Genomic DNA, 6044 nt, shown 5'->3' with positions numbered 1-6044 from the left:
TCCTTTGTTAAATAAATCCACAAATATTTTGTCACCAGTTGCTACATGTCAAGTTTTGTGATAGGTCCTGGGACATAAAGATAAATGAGATGTAGTTCCCTAAAAGCAAATTAAAAAGTACACTCGGAGGTCTCCAGGACTCAATAGTTTGTGGTTATAATTTAAGATTATATATCTGATAGGAATATAAATATGTTTATGTATAAAGATATCTCAGCAGTTCAGAATTCATATTCTCGCCCCAATTTTAAGTGGAAGACCTCAGGCATGTCTCAATAGATGCAGGAATCTGTCAGCCATGGTCCTTCATTCAGCATCCTCCTTTTTCTTCCTTTTTTGCTCTAGTTTCCCCTCTTCAATGTCCTCTACTCATGAAACCATTCAAGGTGCAGCCTCTGCCACTGCCAATGCAGACAGGGGTCTGTGAAAATGCCAGTGTCCCTACCCCAGGGGGCTACCAGCCAATGTGCTGAAAGCTACCATCAAGATAACGCAGCAGTGTTGACTTCCACGTGGAATTGAGAATAGCCTTTCCCTGGTTCCACAGCCAGCGCAACATATGCCCAGAGTATCTCAAAGTCTCCTTTTCAGACAACTCTCAGCATTGGTCCTAACTCCTTTCCCCACAGGAGCTCAAAACCAATCCAAGATACTGAACAGATGTCATCCTGTTCCACAGCATGAACTTTGATTCCAGTAAATGCCCAGCTGGATTACCAGCTCTTGTTTTCCAAAGTTTGGGCTGAATCAGAATGTCCCAGCACACTTTTCTCCTAGCATACATTCTCCCCACCCATCCCAACTTGTGGATACCTATTCTTTATTTCAGCCAGTGAGAACTACTATTAATTGCTAGTTTTTGTCCGTATTTTAGCACATAGTCCTCCTTCTGCAAAAGAATTATTTTACTCTCTGTCTCCTAAAACTAGTAAAGGAGTAAGTCAGGCACCATTCAAGTCTCAGTACTACCAAAAGGCAAGATGTTCAGACCAGCTGGGAACTTGCTAAAGCCTGGGATGAATATGACAAAACAAGCATTTATTCACATCTAATGACTGATGCTGAAGCTCCAGTACTTTGGCCACCTGATGCAAAGAGCCGACTCATTAGAAAAGACCCTGATGCTGGGAAAGAGTCAGGGCAGGAAGAGAAAGGGGAGACAGAGGTTGAGATGATTGGATGGCATCACCGACTCAATAGACATGAGTTTGAGCAAACTCCGGGAAATAGTGCAAGACAGGGAAGCCTGGCATGCCACAGTCCATGGGGTCACAAAGAGTCGGACGCGACTTAGTGACTGAACAACAGTGACTATGTATATACGAAATTCACCTACTTTAAGAAACAGTTTGGGGGACTTGCCTGGTGATCCAGTGGTTAAGACCACATGCTTCTAATGCAAGGGGCGGGTGTCAAGGAACCAAGATGCCACGAGGTGCAGCCAAAAAAAAAAAAGAGGAGCAGCAATTTGGGATCCCCAGTGTGTGCTACCACCTCCACCTTCCAGACTCCTGGGACCCGACGGGAGCATGGCCATGGCCAGTGGAGTGAGTGGCTTGAGCATAGGCTGCTACTACCTGGAGCTGCTGTGGAAACAGTATCATGATGGCTACTTATGTTTCCTGTTGCTCCCTGCAGAATCCCAGAGCTCTGCTCTTGCATTGAGTGAGTTCAATGCAGAACTAGATCAGGCTGGTTAAAGACTCGGTCTCTGAGAAAACAATCGGACTGATGCGAATGCAGTTTTGGAAAACAAAACAAAACAAAACTGTGGACTATATATACTGTGATAATCCACCCCATCAGCCTGTGGCTACTGAGCTGTGGAAGGTCTGCACACCAGCAGAGCAGGCCCTGTTTCTGGGCCCCCGACTGACTTCACATAGCCCCAGTAAGGATGGAAAACCAAGCCCCCACACCGGTCACTGAGAGGGAAAAGTGGATGGGAGGCTGCTGTCAAAAGACATAATCTGATCAAAAACGGCTTCTAAAAATCATTGATGAAGAAGAAAAAAATTGGATGACAAAGTATATCATAATATGTAGAAACTGGAAAATTATGATGAAAACACACAGAACTCTCTTCTCTATTTAACACTGGAAATACTGGGTATATAGAGTCTCGGTGCTGATCACACTGCAAATTACACTGGAAAAGCACAAGGTATTGTTATATGCTTAAGAGTACTATTGGCCTTCTCAAAAGCTCAGTGGTAAAGAATCCCCCTGAATCAGGTTTGATCAGTCAATGCAGGTTTGATTCCTGGTCCAGGAAGATCCCACATGTCGTGGAGCAACTAAGCCTATATGCCACAACTATTGAGATTGTGCTCTAGAGGCCAGGAGCCACTACTACTGAGCCCTCGTGCCACAACTAGTGAAGCCTGTGTGCCCTAGAGCCCCATATTGGGGAACAAGAGAAGCCACTGCAATGAGAAGTCCTTGCATCACACACAAAAAAGAGCAATGTACTATCACAGTAGCAGAAGGATGATGTTCCTTCCCTTGGATATTCGTATGTTTGATAAATACAACATGTGGTATTTCACAAGAGAACTTTCTACAGAAGAACCAATGATAAAAATGTGAGAGACATAATATATGTCATTACTAGCCAGGCACATTTGCACGTAAAGCATTCTGGGTCCTTCCACAAAAGCAAAAGTGAAAACTTCCTGCCTTTTATCAGGATGCTTTGGAGGACTATTTAAAGAAAATTCAATAGGTGGATTTTAACATATTCTACCCATCTTGGCATCAAAGGTGGCACTAGTGGTAAAGAACCTGCCTGCCAATGCAGGAGACATAAGAGATGTGGGTTCGATCCCTGGGTCGGGAAGATCCCCTGGAGAAGGAAATGGGAACTCACTCCAGTATTCTGGCCTGGAGAATCCCATGGACAGAGGAAACTTGCTACAGTCCATAGGATTGCAAAAGTGACTTAGCATGCACCCATCTTGACAACAGAAAAACACATTACTTTCATTATCAGTGTGTATTTAGTCATAGAGAAAAAGATATTAAAATAAGTTTATGGTACTGAAAAAACAATTTTGGCTGGAAAAAAACAAGACATGAAAAAGTGTTAACCACAAAGGAAAATTTTGATAGATTATACTGAAATTATGGACTTCTATTCACCATAAGATACCATTGAGAGAGTAAAAAGACAATCCACAGAGTGGGGTAAAATATTGCAACTCTTATATCTAACAAAGGGCTTGTAGCAAGAATATATTAAGAACTCTTTCAGGGGACTTCCCTGGTGGTCCAGTGTTTAAGAATCCACCTTGCAATGCAGGGGATGCGAGTTCAATCCCTGGTCAGGGAACTAAGATCCCACATGCCAAGGTGCAACTAAGCCACAACTAGAGAGTTCATGCACCACAACGAAAGATCCTGTGTGCCACAACTAAGACTTGATGCAGACAAAAAAAAAAACAAAACAAAACTCTTACAAATCAAAAGGAAAGAAAGCAACCTACTAGGAAAAGGCAACTGATGCTTTGCAAGATATCAAAATGGGCAATAAACGTTTAAAAAGGTGCTCAACTTCATTAGTCATTCAGTTCAGTTCAGTTCAGTCGCTCAGTGGTGTCCGACTCTTTGCGACTCCATGAATTGCAGCACGCCAGACCTCTCTGTCCATCACCAACTCCCGGAGTCTACCCAAACTCATGTCCATCGAGTCAGTGATGCCATCCAACCATCCCATCCTCTGTCACCCCCTTCTCCTCTTGCCCTCAATCCTACCCAGCATTAGGATCTTTTCCAATGAGTCAACTCTTCGCATGAGGTAGCCAAAGTATTGGAGTTTCAGCTTCAACATCAATCCTTCTAATGAACACCCAGGATTGATCTCCTTTAGGATGGATTGATTGGATCTCCTTGCAGTCCAAGGGACTCTCAAGAGTCTTCTCCAACACCACAGTTCAAAAGCATCAATTCTGTGGCGCTCAGCTTTCTTCACTATCCAACTCTCACATCCATACATGACCACTGGAAAAACCATAGCCTTGACTAGACGGACTTTTGTTGGCAAAGTAATGTCTCTGCTTTTAAATATGCTATCTAGGTTGGTCATAACCTTCCTTAGGAAAATGCAAATTAAAACCATAATGCAATAACACTACACTTCCATCAGAATGGCTGAAATGAAAAAGTATCAGCAAGTATGGAGAGCAACTGGAACTCTCATATGTGTCTTTTGGTATGTAAATTGGTATAGTCACATCGAAAAACTGCTTGGCAGAATCTTCTGGAGGTGAATAAACACATTCCCTTTTCAATCTAGTGTGTGAGTGTGCTCAGTCACTCAGTTGTGTCCAGCTCTTTTCAACCCCATGGACTGTATTGTAGCCCGCTAGGCTCCTCTGTCCATGGAATTTTCCAGGCAAGAAAACTGGTGTGCATTGCCATTTCCTTCCCCAGAGGATCTTCTGGACCAGGATCAAAACTGCATCTCATGCATCTCCTGCATTGGCAGGCGGACTCTTTACCACTGCACTACCTGGGAAGCCATGGGTAGGGTAGGTATGCAAAAGGAAATTGTCCTCATGTCTACCAAAAGACAGGTATCATACGTGTCATATGTGCTCCCAGCAGTACTGTTTTTTTTTTTTAGTACTTTTCATAATAGCCCCCAATTGGGAAGTACTAGTAGTTGGGTAAAAGAATGGAAACTTGTGGTAAATTCATGCAAGGAAATACTATAAAGCAATATGAGTAATCTATAAGCATATGAGAAATATGAATAAATCTCGTAAATGTAATGCTGAGCTAAAGAAGCCAGACTTAAAGGGTACATAGGTATGATTCCACTCAAATAAAGTGTAAAACTAGCCAACTTAATCAGCGTGGTCAGAAGTCAGAAATACTGTGGCAGAACATCCGTGGTGCTCCAGTGACTAAGACTCCATGCTCCCAATGCAGGCGGCCCCGGATTCGATCCCTGGTCGGGGAACTAGACCTTGCATGCCGCAACTACGAGTTCAAATGCCGAAACTATAAAAAAAAAAAATTCTGCATGCTGCAACTAAAGATCCCACATGTCTTGAGGAAGATTAAAGACCCCATGTGCCACAATTAAGACCTAGTGCAGCCAAATAAATAAATTAATAAATATTTTAAAAAAGAAAAATCAATCTTCTATTAAAAGAATAATTTTTAAAAAAGAGATACCTTTGGGAGGAAAATGACTAGGGAACTAGAGGGGACATGCAGGGGACTTTTGGAGTGCTGGAGATTTTCTATTTCTTGATCTAGACACTGACCACCAGTGTTCTATATGTATATTGTACTTTAATAAAAAGTTAGATACATATATCAAGAATCTTTTTTGAAAATCAAGACTTAAAAATGTATCTTTTGTCTTGGTAATTTCACCTCTAGGAATCTATATAATCAATATTTTATTGTTACAGATTATTCATATAACCTTATCTACTAGGAACTGTGCTAGTGTAAAACTGTGTTTTACATACATTAACCTACTTGCTTTCGTGAACCAAAATTTTCCATTTGATTTCCTAATTTGTTATTGCTAACATATAAATATAAAACCTTTCTTTTTCTATATATTTATCTTTTATCAGGTCTTGACTGAAATTATTTTCATTCTAATAGTTTCGTTGTATAATTCTCAAATTTTCTAAGTAGACATCATTATCATCGGCAAATAATGATAATTCTGTCTCTTCCTTTACAAAATGTGTCTTATTTCATTGATTAGACAGTTTTCTTAAGGATAGTGACATCCTTATCTTACTCTTGACTTTCACGGAACAAACTCTATTGGCTTTTGTTTCATATGTACATTCATTTTCTTGTTAAAGAAGTTCCATTCTATGTCTATTTCATCAAGATGTCTAATTTAGAATAGCCATATCAACTTCCTTCTTAACCTCTAGAATATGGTCCTTCTCTTTCAAGCTATTTAATATAAACATTGCCTTAATGCATTTTCTATTGTTTACCTAGTTTTGCATTCCTCTAATAAAATGTTTGGACAGGACACATTATTCTTCTGATATGCTTCTAGGAGT

At 40.8% G+C, this 6044-nt stretch overlaps 1 pseudogene; it reads left to right on the top strand.

Annotated features, from left to right (window-relative positions):
* The first annotated feature begins 1583 nt into the window (after positions 1-1583).
* LOC145512507 (NADH dehydrogenase (ubiquinone) complex I, assembly factor 6-like) lies at positions 1584-3024 on the top strand (annotated as a pseudogene).
* Positions 3025-6044: the final 3020 nt, after the last annotated feature.

Source organism: Giraffa tippelskirchi, chromosome 7, assembly GCF_054371585.1.
Source record: "Giraffa tippelskirchi isolate mGirTip1 chromosome 7, T2T-mGirTip1v1.2.pri, whole genome shotgun sequence".
In the NCBI taxonomy this organism is placed as follows: Eukaryota; Metazoa; Chordata; class Mammalia; order Artiodactyla; family Giraffidae; genus Giraffa; species Giraffa tippelskirchi.
The sequence above is the reverse complement of the archived record's forward strand: the minus strand, read 5'-3'. Positions and strand labels throughout refer to the sequence as shown.